Below are 24,147 nucleotides of genomic sequence, written 5' to 3' on the forward strand. Positions count from 1 at the left end.
CGCTGGTTACTCAGGTGTTATTAGAAGGCTACCTGGTGCCTGTCGGCATCACGTTGGAGACCTCTAAGTTAGAGCTAGTTAATGCTCCAACATACCCTGGGTGGTTTATATTTCATGTTTTTGTTAATTCAGAGCGGGTTGGTGTTGGAAATCTTCAGTCGTTCGATTCACTTGTAGGCAACTTTCACCCTGGCCCAATAACCCTTTTTCTCTCCCCACCCACTGGATTCCAGAAGACATGAAGGGGACAAAAATGTAATCCAGAGATGTTTTGAGTCCGGTCTGTTTATCCCTAAAAATATTTTCCTCCTGATTTTTTATTTATTGATTAAATCAATGAACTGTTACAAATGACCCAATTTTTCCCCCCTTCTTGCGGTTTGGTGGATATTATAGGTAAGTTTGGTCCAAAAAAATCCAGCTTGACCCGATTCAGGCCAGCGGTATTATAGCCCGACACAGTTCGAGCCTGACCGATTAACTTATTTGAGGGACCGAGCCCGGAGAAAAGCCCATTTTTAATATTTTACACTGACTTTTTTCTTAAATTATTCACCCGCCATTGTTCTTTGTTTCTTTTTGTTTGTTTAGCATGGTGGAGGATCTGCATGATGAATTTAGTACCCATCTCCTGTACCGCCGAGCGCCCGAGCGGAGGACTTTGCAAACACCTCAACTATCTTTATTAGGGTGCACTGCGGTCCCTTGCCCTAGACCAGGGGTAGGGAACCTATGGCTCGGGAGCCATATATGGCTCTTTTCATGAGTACAAATGGCTCTGAAATGAAATGTAACTATTTCGATTTCATCCCGATTTTGGTCCATATAAAGCCGAAGCAACTTAATGCAGAATTTGATGAGAAACCATTTAAACTGATGAATAAAAACGCTGGCAAATGACTTTGATTGGGTGAGCAGTACAGGTGGGCGGATCCCTGCACACAGCACAAGGCACTTCCTTCTCTCTCTCTCTCTCTCTCTCTCTCTCTCTCTCTCTCTCTCTCTCTCTCTCTCTCTCTCTCTCTCTCTCTCTCTCTCTCTCTCTCTCTCTCTCTCTCTCTCTCTCTCTCGCTCAGCGCAGTCTACACCGAAAGTGAATATGATGATATGCTTATCGTTTGCAGTAATTTGTGATATTTTTACAAAAGAACTTTGCATTCACATCGTTTTGAAACCGTTATTAAGGACAAATTTCAAGGAAAAAAAATGCCTCAACACTCTTAACTGAAGGTGGAAGACAAATTGTAAATGGCATATTTACATTGATTTGGGACACAGGATTTGGCATTGTTATCATTTCATACATTTGATTAAATCATCAAATGACACACAGTGAACTAAAATGTGCTAAAGAATTAGCTTTTGTCTAGAGAGCGTGTTTGGCAGTTTTTTCAATTTTGTCTGAAAATATGTGATGTGGGTCTCTCAATTTTTTTTTAAAACATTTTTTGCTTTTATGGCACTTTGGGTCAAAAATGTTCCTGACCCCTGCCCTAGACGGTCATATGTAGCCCTGTATAGCAGCACATCTCCTCGCTCTGCGCACAGGAAGAGCCGATCGCGCACGCGCTCCTCCAGTTTGGCCGCTCGTGCCCGCCATCAGACGGGGAACGAGCACACCCAAACTCGTGTATCATTCCCTGAAAGCCGCACGCGAGACGGACTCCGTGGGAGGACCAATCCCTCGCAACAACTGCCTAGCTCCACCACATTAGACCAGGCGAGTCAGGTGCTTTGCAGTGCCGGGGCGTGGATCCAGCTGAGCGGCAAGAGTAAAATAAGAGGGAACGCTTGGAAGCGGTATCTAGGATAAAGGAAAGACGCGGGAGAAGAGTTTGATTTCCACGCAAGACTGAAAGGAGATGCGCGGCGCAACATGGATATTCGAGGAGGGATAAAACTCGAGAAAATACACCAACTCGGACCTATGCGGGTAAGAACTTCAATTTTACCAAATTAAGCTGTCAATAATTTTGCTTTCATTGAGTATATTTTCGATGAGGATCGAGGGTCTTTTCATCCTGGACTGGTCGCCAACCAATTGCGAAGCACAATAGCTCAAAACATTTCTATTCATATCAAAACAAAGTGAATTTGAAGGTGTTACTCAACACCGTACTTCATAAACGTCACCAACTTCCTCATCTGCAGATGAATAAATTATATATATATAAAAAAAACAATGAACGAAAGAATAGGGAGGGGCAGGCAGCAATATAGTGATTTTAAAGCAGTGGTACTCAACTGGTCTGACTTCTGGACCCACCATCTCACCTTTATTACAAGCCAAAACCCAATCCCCCACACCCATAAAAATCCACTTTTTAAATGTATTGAATAAAACGATTGTGCAGCTTGAACCAGGGATAGTACAACACATTGACATAAAACAGATACGACCAGCAAAACCAGGAGTTGGCAACCCAAATTGTTGAAAGCGACACATTGGGCCAAAACAAACAAAGAAATGAATAAAATGTCATGCTATTTTTGCAAAGATAAAATCGGGTTATTTCCTGCAGCACACTAGACAAGGTTTCCAACACACTGCTTGAAAAACACTGCTTTAAAGAATCCTTTTTATTTCCCTTGGGAGGTGTTGACTGACTTGATACACAGGCTGTTTACAAACATGCATCTGTAATTTCATGCTGTTGCATCCAACCGTCCTCGTAGAAAAATCGGTTTGGTCCGTATTGGTTATTCTATTGTGCTTTTTACGAAGGGTCGGAATACCACCGATTGCTCTGAAGTACTGCTGGCAGAACTCATTTGCTGTCAGTAATCAGAGGGGGATTGAACTGAGTCTTTGCTCATCATCCTTTTCAGTCTTTAATTGAACTGAGCTCCGAGCTTGATTGCGGTTCGGATTGTCCAAAAAGCAGCATGTCAGCAGCATCATTGCAAGTTTTTCTCAGGAAATCCCCGAAAATGCCTGCCTTACCTCAGAATTGATTATTTGAGGAAGTCGAAACCTAGAGAGAAAGTGTTCCCTTAGCAATTTTTTTTGTTTGGTAGTTTGTGGTCTACATACCCTGGGGTTTAATTCTGTTTATTTTTGCTCTACCACTATCTGCAGTGGATTAATCCCAAAAAATGTTGTTGAAACACTTCGGATGATCCTCTACTTTTTTTCTGAATAACACAAAAAAATAACACTGCTTTCTTGTCGTAATAAAGTTAAGGTACCCTATTTTCCAAACAACAAGAATCACCCCCAAACAATAGTCTTTTGTCATATATATTTCATACTTCAGGTAAACTGCATTATGAGGTGCATGAAAAATAGAATACAGTAAGAGCTTCGGTGTGTACCTCTGACCTTTCCACACAATTGTAATTGAACCCGTGTTTTTGAGGTGAGACCAATGAGAGCATTGACACATTACCACTAGACCACCCGTGGTTCTGATTCAAGTCAAGGAAAGTCATGTTTATTTGTATAGCCCTTAATCACAAGAAGTCTGTACAGAACACAGACTATTATTCTAAAACCTACCGTAAAATTCGGACTATAAGCCGCAACTTCTTTCCCAAGCTTTCAACCCTGCGGTTTATACAATAATGTGGCTAATTAATGCATTTTTTGTAACGGGCACCAGGGGCGCCTGAGCACTAAAAGTAAGAGTGAGTCAGGTGGAATATATGTGTCAAGGAAGACACAAGTTTGACGTAACTTTTTGCATGAATAAAAATAGCATGAACGGGCCCTCATCATGGAAAAGGTGTCAATAGAAAGGGGAACGCTAACTACCATTTAGGGAATCAGTTTACAAGTCTGTTTATCTGTAAACAGAAATAATATGGCAAAATAAACATATTACAAAAAGCAACGTCGTATGAAGCAGAAATGTTTTAGAAGAATTCCTATGTATCTGTCGGCATTATCTTGTATTTTGGAGTCAATATTTTGAATTCTATACATTGTCCTTAATGTAAGAATGGTGTTTTCGCGGACATTCAAAGAAGTAGGGGACGGCCAAGAGACGTATTGGTGAGTTACCTTGACTTTATAGTTTCCGTATATTTTGTTTCAGACTGATAGTGATGTTTCAATGATTAGCAGATGGTCACCATATCTTGAATCCCAAAAGTTTAAGCTTTCCAATGATATGTGGCATGACATATTTTAGTGACTGGTAACACCGTACAGACACGTATTTATTTATCAAAAATCCGGTTGCCCACCAGCGGGCCGTCGTAACGTTAAGGGGTTAACAATGTTTCTGTGTACCGTCTTTCTTTGTAAATATCTCCTTTTTCAATGTGGGCTCGTGCGGCTAATAGCAGTGTTGGGAATTTAAACAAAGCTGTTATGTAACAGCGTTATTTTTTCAGTAATGGGGTAATGTAACTGATTTTTTTTGCCGTAACAATGCCCTTATCAGTACTGGGGGTCAAAAGTGGTGCGTTAATTTGGCTGCATAACGCCAAAGGTGGCGTGTCCCCGCACATCTGACGCTGTTTTCATCCGCGCGTTTTTTCCCTCTCCTTCTTTACGGAACGTCTTTATGGATCACACAAATAAAGTATTTACTGCTAGAGAAAAGCCGAATTAGTGAATGCCGCAACCAAGTCATGTTCTTCGCGGACGAAATGGTTCTATGAGCTTTCTCTTGGAAGTGAGAGCCGGCTACCCACCAATCAAAGCCAGTTCCCTTCGAGACGCTATTTTTTTCTTGTGATTGGTCAACATGCTTTTTTCAGGTATTCTCTTCTATTGACTTTGAATTTGTTGAGTATAATATATCTATATATATTTATTATTTGTAAATGTATAAATATTTTAATTTTTCATTGTTAAAGTTTTAGTATTAATTTTGCTTCATCTTACCCCTTTTTAAGTGATTCATAATAATACATAATAATTGGTAACATATGGATTAAACAATAAAAACAACCTCAAGAGCCATTTAAGAGCTGAAAGCGCCGTCTGTTTTAGTGAAGCAGCTGAACACGCCGGATCTCTAAAAAGAGTCGAAATTTCCAGCTTTACAATGGGCCATGCGAATTAGATTTAATTTATTAAACTCACTTTATTTTGTTTACTGCTGATTGTTATTTCATTTTTGTTTACATTTTTTTCTTTTGCACTTCAACTGTAGGATAAATGTGTTTCTGTTCAAATGCAATAAATATTACAAGGTTCTATAACACAACTTCCTGTCCGTTATTCTCTACTCAACTGACTTAAATACTGCTCAGAAAATATCAAATTCTTTGACATATAACTTTTTAAAGTAACTGAAATAGTTACTCTCCCTGGTAACGAGTTACCTTTACTACTGAGTAACACATTTACTAACTCAATTACTTGGAAAAAGTAGTGAGTGACTATCATTATTTAATTTTTTAAAGTAACGTGCCCAACACTGATAGTCAGGTGCGTTTTATGTATGTACAAAATATTTTTTCCCTTTAAAAACGTCTTGGGTGCGGCTAATAATCTCAATTTTATGGTACATGAGGGCAAAAAAAACCTTAAAACCTCAGCATGAGAATTATAAGAAACCTTGAGAATTGAAGTACAGTGGAACCTCGGTTCTCGACCCTAATCCGTTCCAGAACCCTGTTCGAAAACCGATTTGTTCGATCACCAAAATCATTTTTCCCATTAAAAATAATGTAAATGTTTTAATCCGTTCCAACACCCTGAATGTTTACCTTGAATGTTTAACGTAAACATAAAGCTAACCCAGGCTAATCGTACGTTCGCGTTATCGTAATCTTCCGTAAGAAAGATTCCCCTTACATGAACGTGTAAAAATAAAAAAATCAGGTCGTTTACAAGTCATTTAGCACCCGGGTCTCCACAACAAGTGGTGAGTGGTTCATTGGAAAAGGGGATCCGTTCCAACACCCTCAATGTTGGGCTCCGTTCCAACACCCCGAATGTTTAACGTAAACTTAAAGCTAACCCAGGCCAATCGTACGTTTGCGTTATCGTAATCTTATGAATAGGATTTCTTACCTTTGAGGTGGTCAGCAGAAGGCGCTCGCACACCTCCTTCATATTTGGTTATTATTTATTTCTTAAATGCAATAGTTGTACGCACTACTTTTCTTTTTTCACCTGTAGCAACTTTGCCGATTGCACTTACTTTCTTCGGAGGCATAATAAGGGGCTAAAACACCCGTACGCTGCTCAGCATCGCACCCTAGCGTACGCACTCACGCATTACCGGCGTTCGAACTCCGATTTTTTGACCCAACAGCGAAGCAAAAATGTCTCGAAATTTTTGGTCGGACACCGATTTGTTCGAACTGAGAGGCGTTCGAAAACCAAGGTTCCACTGTACAGTCACTCGCCTAATCATGAACATTTGACTTATTTGCAACGGTACATACGAACATTTTTTTATGGATGTCGAAAAATAAGTTAGATTTGGCATTGTGCACCTTTTTTCCGAGTACAGGTCATTACTGTAGTGCTTCTTTCCACTGCGACCAGGGTGTTGCCCTGTGAGAGCTCACCCAGTGTCCACTTCGAAGAAGAAATATAGCTATCTCCTCCCAGTTCTTGTAAACATACTGTATTGTATGTCCAGGGCGCTAAGAACTTTGACATTTTATTGTTTAATATCTCATGCATCCATTCAATATGGTTGGTATAAAGTGTAAAGAAGAGGCGAGCCGTTTCTTTTGAAATGAAATTGGAATAAGGAAGCTCGATGTGGTTAAGAAAATGGTTGGATCGCTTTTTTTCGGCCACTTTTTAGCACGGAGGAGGAAGTGGGCAAACTCTTGAAACCCATCTTCCAAAAGTAAGTTAAACTTCACTTAATTCATCTTTATAGAGCATATTATTTTATTCATTGTTGATTTTTCGATACTAAACAATACAAGTTACCTATACAAGCCTTAAACATACTTATATAAACCTTAAACATAGTTTTATAAACCTTAAACATAGTTACATAAGCTTTAAACACAAATTCCATACAAAATAAAGCACTGAAGCAACTTACGAACAAATTCAACTTACAAACGATCATCCGGGACGTATCTCGTTCGTAAGTAGGGGAGCGTCTGTATGTAATGGTATAAGAGCTTGTTCCATTATCAAACCATTTTTACTCACAGTGCCACAGGACTGATTTGCATAGTGCTTTCTGAAAGATTTAAAAGTCTCTCCACTTTACCCGTGCGTCAATAACCTCAGTATTTGTGCGTAAAATCTTTGTTTTCTCCATTCCCAAACATTCATTAGGTTAAACAGTCTCCACATCCTCACTATCAGAATGCACTAGCAAATCTGTGTTCCTGGCACCAAAAGTAAAAAGAGTGTGATAATGAGTTAAGCTCAAAATGACGTTAACGTGTAGTTCCTGTCAGCATTTCCAATCTTGTCAGCCGTATGTAAGGCGTATGTTTACATATCTGTCCGAATTGGAGATATTATTAAAGGTTGACCGATAATCAGGCGGGTCGATTATCGACACCAATATTTGGGAATTTGACGGTATTGGTATCAGCTTTTTTTTTTATTTGATAAGCTACTGTGGGCGGAGCCACTGAAGCAGGAAGCCTGTACCCTTTCCGCACTGTCCGCAGTCACGTACTGGAGACTGGTACAAAAGTTAGGGCTGTCGTGAATATGTCATACTCGTCTAATTGCGAATATTTTTCACATTCGTGATTGCCGTCTTTTTTCATCTCCACCCCCGTTTGTGACTACCCTCGACTGAAATGTCGAGGGAATGTCAACATGCAGTGATGCACAAATGGAAGCAAACAACACCAGTGTTGTGCCTTTTTCCAAGTTTCCTGCAGAATCTGACTTGAATGTAGTCGGTTTTCCTATGCTTCTCAGCGCTGCGCTTCTGACAGAGTGTCGCGAATAATATGTGTATTAAGAAATATTAATTGGCTGGATTTCATTTTTTTTAATTGTTGTTTATATAATGCGTTTATTAAGACATTAATGCGAACGTCACCAACACCGGAGGTGACCCAATGTAGCAAGAAGCTATAATATTCACAATCACGACTAGTTGTACACAAGTAGGCTTTATATAGTGAACTATAGTACCCTAATTGTAATTTATTAAGCTTTTATGGTACATGAATATCGGCTCCAAAGTATCGGTCATCAGCTTTCCCTTAACAATAATAATTGTTATTGACCCTTATGTATGCATTATTGTCTGGAAATTACAATTATGTACAACCCTGGAGTTCTATTCCTAGATATTTCATACATGGTCTGTTGCTGCAAAATATATGAGATGAGAGGTTTGGCAACCTGGTTCTCAAGGGTCGCATGTCCTGCATGTTTTTGGAGATTTCTCTACTCCAATTCAGGTGACACAACTTTTCTGCTCTTTAACAAGCTGGCAGGAGTAAGTTAACGACCCTGAAGATTGGAATCTCCTGAGTTAAAGAAGAGAAACATCAAAAAACATGCAGGACATGCTGCCCTCAAAGACTGGGTTGTCCAACTGCGTCTTAGGTGAAATCAGTTTAAAAAATTTAAATTTCCACAGTGTTTTCCACACACTCAACCACATGAGGTTGCATCCAAAAAAGGAACCTAAAGTCCAAATAAAAATGTTTATTTTAAGATCTGCTTTGTTGTCAGAGCCGGAGATTTAGCACATTGCGAAGCAAGCTTAGTGCTACTCGGCAATTTGGCCCCGAGCATGTTCAGTAGATCTGTATTTTTGTCTAAAAGGGAATCCATATATTGCTAGGTGTTTTACCAAAGTTCGTCAGGGTTAAATCAAATTCATAAGGATACATTGTGACAGGTAAATCCCTTTAACCGGAACAATGTTTAACTTGTTAAAAAGGCAAGGTTAGTTTTTTTTCCCTATTTGACATACTGTAGTGTACTTGCACATTAAATGCTGTATTTTCACGTCCCCTGTAAGTATGGAAAGAAGCTAGGTAAAAATATGTGTCGGGACAGGCCAGACAAGGTTTCGGTATCTCTACAAACAGTTTAATGGAAGGTTATCTGTTAAGCACACTGAAAGAAGGGCATTTCCACCATTATTCGCTTAAATCAAGAAGACAGACAACTTAAATCTCCAACAAATAGCTTCTTCTAGTTTTTACACACATAAAATAGATCCATTGGGCGATTGAAAAAATAATGGATTAAATGAAATAGATTTTTTTTTCAGTGAACCAGAGGGTTAATCATAGGGCTGCACGGTCTAATTGATATTTGTATGTGACGTAGTGCAATCGGAAGACAGTGCCATATTTTCAAGGATTTATAGTTCCATGTTTTCCCCCTTTGTTATTTGAATGATGGCGTGTTGAGCCAACAGCACTAGCTAAAAGCGAGGCGAAGTCTGCAAACAGTGTGTGCACAAATGTTATAGGTTAGTGTATGCTGCCTGTCAACAGGCAGAATAGGTGGGCGCACTACTGGCCAAAAAAGCGCACTGGACAGTTCTCAGCCTTAGCAGCTTGTTACATTGAAAATAAATTCATAAATATAATCGGTCAAAAGAGCTCAAATAAATGGTGATCACTAGCAGGTTCTCTGTGAAAGGTTTCTCATCAGCAAGTAGCAAGTCGACGGAAGCGGTATCAGAATTGAAAGCAATGGCAAGGCTGTAGGTCCGACCTGCTGCTATGGCTAGGCTAAAAACTCTCTTAATCTACCCCTGCTCACCAACGCCAGGTCAATTACGGATGACCTAGAGCTGAAACATGTAAGAAACCGCTACACTTGGCACGGTTGCAGATCATTTCATTTCATTTCATTTTATTTTAATCATTGCGGAAACCTCCCTGAAGTCATGGTTACCCGATACTGGCTTGAAGCTAACCGTCCGCTCTCTAAATCGCTTTCTAACTCTGAAAGGAGAAGCCCTCTTAATTTGTTATTCATATGTATAATGACAACAAAGACTATTTATTCAACTGCAATTTTGTTTTTATTTGTAGATCTTTAGTTGTTATTTTGTTACAGTCCTGTACTCGATGTAAGTTTGCATATCACTGTGAAGTGTTTACAAAAAAGAAAATTAGCAGTGAAAATGCTCTTTCCTTTTAAAATTAAAAAATCGCAATTAGTTTTTTTCCCAAAATTGTGAAGCCCTAGTTCATGATGGATTTCTGATAACATCCACACTCAGGCATATTCCTGCATGTCAAAATCCATGTTACACAACCTGCGACATGAGGCTGCAGCAGAAAAGTTTTTGTCCAGTGACAGTCACCAAACTGTCAAAAGTCGGGAAGTGTTTGATGTTTGCATGCAATGTTTGAAAAATACATGAAATCACCGTCATAACGCTGGAGCTGACGGAAAGAAGCTTGTGGGTGTGTTCGGCAGATTTATCATGTTGAGTTGGGGGACGTAACATTTGATCACGTTAATAATAAATCAATGTGTTGAGCAAAAACGAAAAAGGATAAATGACAAATTAAAAGCCTTTGAGTTAGCATCGTTTCGGCCATTATCCCTCTTTACCCGTGGGCATTATTTCAGGCTGGCGAGTAGACTGAGAAGATGGTCTGAAGCCCTTTGAGACTTTTCGTGATATAGGGCTATACAAATAAAAATGACTTGACTTGACTTGACTTGAAGAGAGACTGGCATTTTGATGCAAACTTTAATGTAGAAAAACACAGACTTACAACTACATATTTTAGGATTTAATTACTTGCATACAATATATTCTCTAAGGAGCCAGATAATACTCTTTGTCTTCCATTTTTCTAGAAATGACAAATTCTAACTACAGCCTCACTGCAGACCATCACTTTCTAACGAGTGCTTGTAATAGTTACTATATTGGTGCTGTCTGTTGAAATATTTTTTGCATTTCCCAATATGATGTGCGAATAGTCAGCCTGACATCACAGATGTTGGATGTCATTACAGTTGATTGGTATAATTTTAGTTCATTGAATCCTTAATATGAGAGCAAACAAAATAAACAAGAATGGCAAAACTTTTACCCGTCCAATATGTGACCTACAATGGATGTACTATATTTTTGAATTGAATTGAATTGTCTTTGTCATGGATATAAACTTAGTAAAAACATTGTATGCAACAAGATTAGACATGGCACTCCAGGGTAAATGTGTAATAAAAAAGACGATAAAAGACCGTCATGATATATAGTAAACATATTTACAACGTAGTGCTTAGAGACCGGCCCGTTATAATGATAATGAAATGAAAAAGAATAGTGCATTGTAACAATATTGCAATGAATAGAAATGCAATCACGTTTAGCAGCAACAAAAATCCCCAAATAAGAAGTGAGATGTATATTTTCATGGTTTTGTGCAATAACATTTAGCAGCAACAACAAAAAAATGTGTACTATATAAAACGCTTATGGGTGACATGCGATGACTCCAGCTTGTTTCATGTTCCTCTGAACCAACCCTCTCCTTAATTCAAGTGGCACGTGTCTGTGTTTCCTCAGTGACTTGTGAATCTCAGCAATGGGTTTAAAATCTTTCCTCTGCTTTGACGTCCGGAGCTCTCTCATGGATGTGCTTCAGTAGAAGAAGAAAAATGGTCTTCTTTCAAGCATTCACTCCATGAAATAGTTCACAATTTATTAAAGCTCACTTAAGAACTACATAAGCAGGACATGCTTCTTACTCAGTCGTAAATGTTGAAATGATCTCAGACTTAAAAAATGTTTTAATTGTATTTATAACACGTACCCAATTGAAACATCATAGCAATTACATCTTTTGCATAACCTTGTTTTAATGAATATGGGCAGCCTTTGTCAAGGTAAAGGAAATCAGCAACAGAAAACCCTCGGTTTCTTGTATGAAAAGTATCTAACTAAACATATTAGTTTTGTGCTTTGTTCCAAGCAATTTTAGACCATGGCCTTTGTTTCCTCCCTGCAATATAATGAGCTTTCACTTCAAAACCACCGAACATGAAATATGAACGGGAAGATCTTGCTCATTTTGCCTCTTCTAACGTGGCATGTGCTTAAATGTAGAGAATTCTTGTTTGCTGAAAATATCAGCATTTTCCTTTTAACTTAGAATACAACAGTTTCATTGGAATGGAAATGGAAAATGCTTCAACAATCCTGGAGCGACATCAAAGAAACATTTTTCATTTGAATAGGAACAGACAGTAATTGGCCCCTTTTCTGGTATTTGGTGAGAAAGTGAGTTATGATCTGATGCTGCTCATGGCTCCTGTGAGTATGCCAGCAGGGCTCACTGAAAGGAGCTGCTTCCCTCGCTGAGACGTTGAAGTTGCAGCCTGTCTCCTGCAGCTTTTCATCTAAAATCTTGCTGTGCCCGCTCCCTCTTGCTACATTTCTCCCCTGCAACATTTCAAACTGAACTTTGAACTGTCAAAAAAACAAAATTTAAATGGCTTACAGTGGGATGATGGCAGGCAGCACTCAGCTCACTAACAAGCAAGTTGTATTTTCGGGGACTATTGAAGGACAAAATATTGTTGCTTAAGCATTGCAACACACGATAATAGCAGAAACAAGCTATAATCTTAAAGTGTTTTTTCCTCCAACTATAGATTATTTTCACCTAAACGCCCCAAATTATCCAGAAATTTGAAAGTGCTCCTTATACTGTATACCGCGCAATACGGCTGATACGATTGAAATGCATTCATTACTTATATGTGTGCATAATACGCGATCTTTATGTATACTACTGTATTTGTGCAATAATTAATCAATTCAAAAACATCCCTGACCAAAATTGCGAAATATTTTAGGAAAAGGCAATCAAACTTCCAAAATAAGGAAAATAAGATTAAACCATGTAAAAAACATGAGGTTTTATCTCATTATTAAAATATTTTTACCCTGTCAGAAACAAATATTAGAGGATGGAGAAAATAGTAAGATGTCCCAAAAGATAAAAATAAAGGGAAAACCCAATTCATAAACAGATACACCAAAGAGTTGTTTTTCTCGTTGTGCCTTTTTACATTGACTTAAATTTTTCAGAAAGACTTTGTGGTTCTCCATTCTTGAACATTTTTTTGTGGCAGTGTGAGTAAAAATCGTGTGCTCTTAAGATAAAATCTAATGCCCATTTGTATGACATGTGTATCTCTAGTGGTTATCTTTTGCGCTCTCTAAAATACAATGTTTTGTGAGTTTGGTCAGCAACATTTTTTGACTGATCAATTATTGCACTAATATACACCATAACAGTATACAATTGCATCAGTTATATATGAATAAATCTGGTAGTTTTAATTTCATCCACCTTATATTTCAGTGTGCCTTATATATGAACATTTATGACAAAAGTCTATTCCTTTGAGGTGCGTCTTATAGTGTGGAAAATACATTACATACACAATGTATGTTGATAACCATCGTTACAGTATGTGTAAATCTTAAATTCCAATTTTTAAAGTAAGGAATTTTTAAAAACTAGCCCTTGGAGGATTGTAAAAATATGAAGACTATTTAGAACAGATAAAAGTGTCATTTTTAAAAGAATTCTGCTATTGATACTAATAATTCGCAGTAATAGAAATGCATTGAAAAAGGTGCACCAAACCTATCAAGAATCAACATAAAATACCAATCAAGTCCCTTCTCTTTCTATTTGCACAAGTATCAGTAGCCTTTGTCTGAATTTCTTTTTAGGTTCTATTGAAGAACATCCACATATGTCTTTGTAGAAGTTAACTAGTGAATGGTACATACATTTGTACAATTCACATTCAGCCACGGCCCATTATGTTGAAATCTGGACATGGAGATGTGAGCAGAGAAACCCTTTCAACATATGCCATTTTGCGTGTCATAGGGGAGACTGAGACAAGTGCTCTTGTAGAGCGCCCCTGTCTGGAGAAAGGAGAAAGCTTGGCATGTGATGTGTCACACTCGCGGCCTGTGGGTTTACATCACAACACTATTAGTCTCTTTGTTTTGCACAGCTCTTTGAGGCGCAGTCTTGGCGAGCGGACATGTCGGATTTTCCTCAATTGGCTCCCACGGTGAGCTGTTTATACAGAAGTAAAATTAGTTGGCGTGTAAAAATTCCACTTCAAACAAGTTTTTGAGCCTAACCTCACTGGTCACATTAATAAGCACACTAAAACAATCTGGTGAGCTGCAATGCATACATTTTAGCCTCCACAAAAACAATGTTAATGACATGCAAGACAGTGGCTATAAAACAGACTAGGGCATGTTTGTTTTCATTTGTGTAAACCAGGGATGTCAAACCGTGGTCAGATCCAGACATTCTCTTGTAAGGCGGGTCGAATCACTTAAATGTTGTACAGTGTGGTTCTCAGGGCGCAGTTGTCTGTCGGGCGGTTCAGCTGTCTTGTTGGAAACAAGGTTTCTTGCTGAAGATACAATGAACGATGAATCATACAACACTTTTGTGCTTATAGCCTATCGGCATTAAGAATGGTCAATTACCGCATGCTACAACATTGCAATGGAAAAGCCTTAGTTGTTTGTTTAGATGGAGGGCATATAGATCTAAGAACACAACACGTAGACCACATAAAAACAACAAGCTTTTAGTAGCGTTGGTGCATTTGGTGAGTTTCTGTTTAAAAACAGTGTTTGGCTCGTGAACCGTTATGACGTTATTCCTTAAAAGCTAAGATCGCGACAGGAGTGTGATACTATCAGTACATCTGCCTAATTCCAGCTATCTGACTCTTTGTGTGGAGTTTGCCTGTTCTCCCCATGCCCCTGGGTACCCCAGTTTCCCCCCACATACCATGTTATTATTATCAATATTATAATTGTTTGTTGTTATTGTTATTTTAGAAAACGTACAAATATGTTTGTTGATGCCCTTGAGCCAGGCCGTTAAAATATTGTCAGACGATCAACAGGTTCGTGTGTCAGAAGAGGTTGTTGAGAACACTGCTGTTGCAATATTTAGGATCACCTCACCTGACAAAAAATATGTAAAATGTTTGACTTCTGCTTAGAAACAATACATTTCTTTTTAAATGAAAGGCTACGTTAGATAAAAAATGTAAAATAAAATTGAAGATGTACTGATATGATCAAATAATAAGAAGGAGTGTTTTTTTTTCATGCATCCTTAATCAATAAATCCACGGCCATTAATTCTGTTAAACTGCTGCTGCGATTGTGATATTGTTTTACATCCCAGACAGTGGGTACAGGAGGTAAATAATGTTGTTTTAACATTTGGCATTGCGTTTCTAAAATGCCCTCAATTATCAGAGACAAAAGTAATCAGGATTCTGATCACGGCCTGAGTGCAACCTCTTTTTGTTCTGTGAACTGACGGCAGCATCTGGAGACGACAAACATCAAATTAAAGTTCAGCCAGACGGTGATGACCGTTGATTTGACCCGTTCCACTACAACTGATCACTCTGCTGCTATCAATTTTTCAGGGCTTAAATGTGTGTTAATAGAAATGTGCTCTTCTTCCAGATAAAGATACAATTCCTCAAGGAAATACTCGGGCACCGAACAGACATACTCGGTCTAGCGAGCACCCTAAAGCACTGAATCATGAATGAGACCAGACACCCACTCGCTGCAGAAACGAGACAAGACTAGTAAAAATGGCTACGATGCTGCATCTTTTATCACCTGAGCTGTGACTTCACTTGATCTGCAGACACCCCCTTGATCAGTGTTTTCCTCCATCCCACAGCTCCAAGTGCCTGGAGGTTATTTAAAATTCATTTGCTGTCCCCGCTCCCATTGAGATTGCTAGTAATCGTGAAATTTCCTTTCCTGACCCCACACGCATGAATCATACCGCTGCAGCAGCTCCGTGACAGACTGATCTAGATAGCAAGATTATATCAGGTTGTGTCTTGTAGTTGTGAGGTCCTATATGTGAAAAAATGACAGAGCCATTGCTCAATTTGTCTTCAATATTTGGCGTCACTTCATAATGGTATGCGTGTGCTCACACTTGCATTTGATGAACTCACTCTTAAAAGGAAACTTGTTTTTGACACAGCAGTGCATACTAGACATTAGACAAGGAGCACAATGGAAATATCAACATCGTTTTGACAGTTGTCTTGACATGTAAGTTTCAGATCAGGGGATGATGTAGTTGTGGTCTGTTGTGGGATGTACAAATAAATGTGTCTTCACTGGAAGTTATGAACAGCTTATATTAACACATTGGATTGACCAAAATATACTGGCCCTGATGATGTGCACCAATATCTGAGAATTTGATATTTATTATTATTATTTGATATTGGTATTGGGCTTTTTTTAATTATTTAAACCTTAAATACAACAAATGATATCACTCCTTTGCTCTTTTCCCCTACTCCTCCCTCCTCCTTCTTCCTCGCGATCCAACCTGCGCCTTCTGATTGGATAAGCAGCCGTGGGTAACGTTAGAGTGGCAACTCTGCTATTTCCCCGACATGCCCACATGCTTGAGTGTGAATCAAGCCGTTGATAATATTGAGATTTTTTAAAAGTCCATGGTAGAAAAGCAAGTGTGTGATTATAAGCGTAAAAAGTGTAGTCAACTTGTTGAAGGGAACACGTTCATGTGGGGACTAATATATCAGCTCTTATCATAACACTTGTTCGTCAATCTGGCTCTTAAACAGGAGTGCCCACTCTTCAATTTGCCAGCTCTGTTGAAATTTTCATTGCTTTTGGGATGTTTTGTTTTAAGTTAATTTAAGTCATGTTGGTTGTATTGAAATCCAAAACAGTGAGCTATTTTTGTTTTTATGTACATTTTATACAAGTTGCTGCTAAGCCCAATTTTTGTCTCCTGCACTGTTTGTTTTGGGTTCAAGTAAGAGATAAGTCATGAAATTCTAATGCATTTACTGTAAATGGTTTCAGACAGCTGTTATGGTTTTATTGGAAATTATAAAAAAAACGTTCTTTGTTTCTTGTTTTTTTGTATTGTTAAAATTTTCTTTTGCCAATTTTTAAGCTTTAAAAGCATATTAATATTGGCTCTAAATGTCGGTTGATACTAATTTCCGTGTAGGAATCCGCTCTGAAAAACTTATCGGTCTATAACTATCGCCACCTACCAGTTTGAAATATTCCTGGAACACTTGTCTTTCCAGCAGGGCTGCAATAATAAGTCAACAATGCAGCCAAAAATCAATTATAAGAATAGTTTACATTGAATATTATTGTCAAGTATTGTCCCCAGACATATTTTTCCAACAGAGAGAGGCATCTCTACATGAATACAATCTCTTCTGAGAGTCGCGCATGCATAATAGTCAATGGCGCATCTGTCTTGATCAGTAACATAAAAAAAGAAATGGCTGCGTCAACATCAACTATCCTAGCCTGGATAAGGCCAAAAAAGACTACAGTGGGACCTCGCTACTTCGTGCTTCGACATTCGCGGGTTCAGAGCTTCGCAGGTCTAAAAAATAATAATAATAGAATAAAATAATTAAAAAAAAACAAAACGTTTTTTTGTTGTTGTTTTTTTGAAGGGGCGCCGCTACTTCGCAGATTTTTACTTTTCGCGGGTTGTTTTGGTCCCTATTAACCGCGATAACCGAGGTCCCACTGTATTTGCAAAGAATACATAGCAGTCCTTGTGTTCTGTGGCAGTAGATCAGTGACGCACGAACATATAAAGAACACGTCCGACACTTGAACAAAACAGAGCCTGACTCGCCTCTGTAAGATTCAAGTCACATTTAAGGCAATACGATTTTGATGACATGAATTGTACATTTTTTATGATTATATTTGGGTATAAAAGAGAGTTTGAACATTATGCCAGACTGTGCCTGACACACGTATTTGAAATAAAGAAGAACAATTCGTTGTTACAACCGTTTGATTTAACACTGTTAACAATCGTCAAAGGTGGGGTTGCGTACTCTGAGGGGTCCTTAAAAAGTTTAAAAATGAATATTTTCTAAATCAAATATGTGTTAACAATGCCTCACTGAGTTCAAAGAGCCTTTATATATACATTTCATTTTTCCATTGCGCCTAGCTGCTTTTATATTTCTTTCATCCTCTATGTTCCAGCCACAGAGCGCATTAAGCTGGAGGAAAGGAGGCGGAGGAAAGGGACGAGAAGAGTGATTTCACACCTGTGGTGGCGGTTTTCTTTTATTCTACGGTGAAAATGGTGCAAGTAATAAAAGGACTGTTTCAAATACAGTCCTAATGCCAACCCTAACCCCCAAAAGATGAAAAAGGAGGAGTTTATTTGAGCGTGTTCAAGAATTTCACATGCTTGCACATTAGGAGATGGTGTCAGCCAGTGCAATATTTTAAAGTAATGGACAACCAGCTTTAAGTACTTTTGTTACAGACTTTGCAGTTGACCAATACATTAACTTCACAAAATGGACATCACGTTTGTTGTATTTACTGTTCTACCGCTGCTAATGTGCGTCTTTGTGATTTACAGGGATAAAAAAAAAAATGTTTCCTTGATTTTAGTGTATTATTTTTTTGTCTGTCCCTAAAAATAGACAAAGAATTAATTATGTATTTATGTCTCAACTGACCGAACACAGTGCCTGATTTATATTTAATTTTTGTACAAATCAGTAGTATGGTCAGTAAAAAAATGTATTTTTCACGGTACCAATTTTTCTTGTGTTTATAAACATTTGCCGCATAATTAAATCGACTTTATGAAAAATTCCTTTTTTTTATCATATTACTATAATTGTAATTCTGTCGCCATGGAAAATTTACACTGACAAGATGCAGTGATGAAAAAAACTCGTTCACACATTGTTCTCTACTGCAGTGTTTTTCAACCTTTTTTGAGCTAGGGCATGTTTTCGGACAAATTTTGCGGCACACAAATAACCAAAAATGTTATAAAATGACACTGAACAGTATGTGTAATTACGATATAATTCATATTACCCCCACTTTTTACAGCACAGACACTTGACAATGACATAATATTTGCAGAAAATGATTCAAAAATGTTTTATACAATTTTAAATTTTAAAAAGTGACTTTGGATAATTACTCACGCTACACCTGTGTACAGTGGTTGAAAATCACTGCTCTCCTGCTTAACAATAACAACTTTGTCCTTAACTTTAACTTTAGACCGGCTCTGAAAATACCTTACCATTGATAGGTCATTGTGATATTCCTCGAAGTTCCATTTCTATCTGGCTTAAGAAAACATTGACATGATCAGAGTCTTTAAAATACATGATCAATTTTTCCAAAAATTGTTTTTCTTAAATTTGCCTCTACTTATGTAAATCACCCAGTGCCCTTACCTTATACAAAGCTGATGTTTTAGTGCTCAACTTAACATAATAATGAATACCTGGTAATAACAAAATGTTAACATACTGACAACATAGGAAACACATGACAAGTTTTTATTTTAAAAATGCATACATATCAAACCTTAAGCCCTTTGCGTTTAACCCTGGGGTGTCCAAACTTTTCAGAAAGCAGGCCAGATTTGGTAAGCTGAAAATGTGTGAGGGCCGACAATTCAGCCTGGCATTCTTTGAACTGTCTTTAATAAATTCAGCCTCCGTGAAGGATTTGTAGTGCTTGCCAATCAACGTTGTGACCTCGTACCTCCCCTTTGTATCATTTTCATCTGACTCACAGGATCTTGTGAAAAAGTGCTGCTGGCAAAGCAGCTCCCAGTTGCTTCACCTTTTCACAATTTATGTTTCCAGTTCGTTTTTTTTTAGTCAGCATGTTTTGTCTGGCATTGCCTCTTTATATTATATTGTTTGAAAAAAGACACAGTCTCTTGGCAAATTAGGCTGACTGTCACAGACCAGAAACGGACACAGGACCCAATAGCGCTCCTTTTTTCAGTTTTTATTAATAAAGAGGGAGAGCAGAGCTTGCTTCCACGATCCGATGGCTGATGGACAAGAGGAGCGGGTGATGCGGAAGTGGCACTTCTGTGTCTAGCTAGGAGGATCAAAGACAGGCGGGAATTACAAGTCGCTGGCCGGGACTGGAGAGCAAAGGCGGTGTCAAGTTCGTAAACGAGGTTGGCAACAGGAGGCAGGCAGTTAACGGGGCAAAACAGATCAGGTAACGGGCAGACAGAACAGGGCAAAGTCAGGTCCAGAAACAGGTTGGCAACAAAGATCAGGCAGAGAAAAGCAGGGCAGAAACAGAGTCGGACGAAAGGGCTTACTGAGCTGGTGGCAACAGTTCGCATAACGATCTGACTGCTTCCTCTTGGAAGCCGGGGGTTTAAATAGAGTGCCAATCAGCTGTCCAGGCTGTTGGCGCCAATTAAGCAGTCGCAGGTGCTCTGAATCGGTAATCATGACACCGACAAAGTTGTTTTGGATTTCGGTGAAAACCCCAATTTATTTTTCAATAAAACTCATGAAAATGCCGACAGATTAAATCAAATTCACCAAAAAGCCAAATAATTCCTGTGTACAATTAAACAGACTCGTGAAATGCTCTCCAATATGGTCGCTAGGGTCTGATCTTTTGATTGACACCACTCTCGGCTAATAGCAGTGTTTTTATGGTCCATTACCTGCATTAGCATATAAGGGCCTTTATTGATAATGAACATTGCCTCCTTTAGTCCCCAAAATCTTTACCCAATAGTAACCAATTAGCCAATTAAGTTCTGAAAAGAACCATACGCAATTGTTCAGTGTGTATTCAAATGTGTGCAACATCACTCATTCATTTCTTTATGTATTATATATATATATATATATATATATATATATATATATATACACTCATCTAACCGTACCGCTATCCATCCATTATCTGCACCACTTATCCACAGTAGGGTCGGGGAGATGTGTGTATATATATATATATATATATATATATATATATATATATATATATATATATATATATATATATATATATATATATATATATATATATAATATAATTTTGGGGTTGGGGGAGGCTAAGCAGGATTTCACCCTAATAGTTTATACTGAACTACTCATGTGCGTACTGATTGTTTTTTCCCCCCTATTTATCCTATCTGTAGCAGTTAATACACACAGATAAAAGCACCCACCACAACCGCTTATACCCTTTTCCATTTCGTATTAGCGAATTAGCGACTCGATTTGTATTTGACTCCCGTAGCTACTCCATCATGACTACTAAGTAGGTATGATCACGTATACATGCAATACGCTAATGGATTAAATATACAAAACATGCCTTGCTACAGTTGCAAAATAATACAGCAAAACCTGTTAGCCGAACTTAGGTCAAACGTATGTCTCATCATAGGGGAATTTAACCACGCTCCAAAAATGTCTTAACACTGTGTTCTGCACCTTAGTGAATAGAATTAGCTTTTTTTCCCGGATAAATTAAGCAGCAAGACACCCACACACAACCCCACACCCTAACACAAGTAATCAATGTTAGTTTAAATTAAGCCATTTTTCATGTCACCAGCAATGCACAGGGGTAAATCAGTAAGGATGATGTTAAACAACCGCTCAGAACACTGCAGTGCCTGACCTGCCATCTGCCTCTAGTCAGCATCTTTGGATCAAAAGGTGTCTTTTTATCCTCTATCTATCCTAAGCCTCATGTCAGGATGGCAGACATGTGTTCAGTACAGTAGATCGAAAGGTTGGTGTTAAAGATAAGATGAGGTTTTTGATTGAGACATCTTGGGAGCTCTAGTTTTGCTCGAACTAAACCAGCTGCCATAATTGTAGGTTTCAATTCAAAATAATGGCAAGTGCACATGGTTTGAATTTGATATGGGTCCAAAATAAAGTCAGAACTACATGAACAATAGCCAAATCCATTATACATCTTTGACAAGAAGGCGAGTGCAATTGAATTGAAAATTACAATCTAGACCACATGGGTAGGAGTCAAGCCCCGTCAAATCATTTTGTGTGGCCCGTGAAAGCTTAAAATATCTGCGTGTTTAAAATATAGCAGGTCAAAAGACTTGACCAAAAACTACATTTCCCACAATATCTGTGTACTACGATATCTGCAAAGTGTCGGCTCTGCGCCACTACATGTCAGTATTTTCATATAAATGCCAATGCGTGGAATTTTGTTAGATTGGATATTGTTATTTTGTTATACAGTGACACCATAACATGAGAATAATTCTTTCATGGGTCGTGCTAGGATAGGTCCTTTCTTAAGCAAGGTTTCTTTATACAAAATAAATGAAAACTGATTAATTTGTTCTCGGCCTCCCAAAAGCATTTAAGTTAACCATAAATAGCTATAAAACACATCTTCCTGATTACTAAAAACATATAATAAATCGTAATGGACCATTCATATACAATAATAAGATACATAAGATATCAAATGACTTAAAAGGGTCTCTAGTAATAACCCCTGGAAATTCTCATAACTTGAGTTTTCTTTCGCACATCAGACAAATAGTTGTTTGAAAGACATCGCTTATCTTGAATTTCTCGTTGCTTGAATACTTTGTATGTAGAAGTATCACTGTATTTAGTTTAGGAAATTTAATTTATGTATGTAGTGACATTTTTAAAGCAACTGTGACTTGAATCATTAATTAATTCAGAGTTACTCTACATTAATGAATATTTACATTTATTTAACGTAGCAATTCTATTTAGTTGGATTTTTAAGTTACATCAGGCCCTTTGAGAACAGCCATTACACTGGCTTTCAGTGACACCCTGTATCTATACTAATTATATACTAATGCCATAACATAGATATTTTAATACAATAAATACACACATATCATTCCCAAATTTCCCCACCACTTCAGTCTCAACTTGCTACATTAGTAGCCAAAAGAATTTGCACCCATATAAATAGGAGGTGACACATATGATTCATACATATGAGTGTGACATCATTTGCTTTAAGACATGTATTGTTAAATATAAAGGAGAAATACATTACAGTAAATATTTGATTATACAACAACATAAATGAGTTGTCTGTCCCTGTGTGCCCTGCGATTGGCTGGCAACCAGTTCAGGGTGTCCCCTGCCCACTGCCCGGAGATGGCTGGGATGGGCTCCAGCCCCCCCGCGACCCTAATGAGGAAAAAGCGGTATGGCTAATGAGATGAGATAATTGAAATATTCAACCTGTTTACGAAAGAGAACAGCAATTTGTTATACTTAAAAACAATTGTTTTGAAAAAAAATATATATTAGACATCATTGCGAGTGTAAAATCTCGGTGATCCAACACAGATCTGATTCATTATAGAGCTCAACTTTGAGAACCATTGTGTGCTTATAGCAAATAGCTATGAATTTAGGATTCCCTAAATTTGGAACTTCACATCTAACATTTAAAACCAAGTGAGAGTGCTACTTTAAATGTTGTCTATTTTCTTGTCCATTGTTCATTAAATTGATGGCTATTGTTTAAATTAAGTTTGACTCTGGTGTTTCCCCATTTATTCCACCATTTAGCAAACCTAAAACTAGTCCAGTAGTTTTATGAAAATAGAGACATTTTGCCTTTTAACTAATGTACCGTATTTTCCGCACTATAAGGCGCACCGGGTTATAGGGCGCACCCCGAAAAAATAGTTTTTGGTCCTATTTTTGACATACATAAGACGCACCGGATTATAAGGCGCTACAATAGGAACGTGGACAAAACAGTCAGATAGTTCAGTCCAACTTATTACCCCCTTAACATTCCGAAAGCTTGCAAAGACGCAAATACGTGTCGAGAACACGTGCGGATGCGGTGTCCGTCAGATGTCATTCAAATGCATCGTTCCATCATTCGGAAGGTTAAAGTCTTGGGATTCAAGAAATGCTAACCATTCCTTAGTATGTATTATCTTTTTCGCTCGCAACTTTACTGTGCATATGACAATAAACTCTTGGAATTGAGTTTAATTTAAAAATAAACACTCCATTCCATCCATTATCTGCACCGCTTATCACAGAAACATCGAGTTCAGTCTGAAACAAGATACAGGGACAATATAAAACCCGGAGTAGCTCACCGAAGTCGTTGTGTTCATAATAATGTGCAGCCAATGTCCTCTTATATCCGTGAGGGTAGTAAATCCAGGAGAATACAATATTTACAAATACAGAATAGAAAACAATGCTTTCTCTATGCCGTCAGCCACATGCTATACGCATTCATCTTTTTCGGCCAATTGCAGGCTTTGTTTTGCCGTTCAAGCCAATGCCAGCCTGTAAATGATAAAAAGGATCCGCCCCTTGACCTCCGAATAACTTTAGCCAATAGTGATCGATTCAACTGATGATTGACACATCTTTTT

At 38.1% G+C, this 24,147-nt stretch overlaps 1 protein-coding gene across 2 annotated transcripts in view; it reads left to right on the forward strand.

The window, feature by feature from the left end:
- The first annotated feature begins 1,626 nt into the window (after nt 1-1,626).
- The window catches only part of cntn3a.1 (contactin 3a, tandem duplicate 1), a 176,946-nt gene continuing 154,425 nt past the window's right edge, over nt 1,627-24,147 (forward strand). For both annotated transcript variants that reach the window (XM_088332058.1, XM_088332059.1), the window contains exon 1: nt 1,627-1,933. The gene's annotated coding sequence lies outside the window, so the exon portion shown is untranslated. The remainder of the gene's footprint in view (nt 1,934-24,147) is intronic.

The sequence above is a fragment of the Urocampus carinirostris genome, chromosome 3, assembly GCF_059441175.1.
Source record: "Urocampus carinirostris isolate Australia breed hairy pipefish chromosome 3, RoL_Ucar_1.0, whole genome shotgun sequence".
NCBI lineage: Eukaryota > Metazoa > Chordata > Actinopteri > Syngnathiformes > Syngnathidae > Urocampus > Urocampus carinirostris.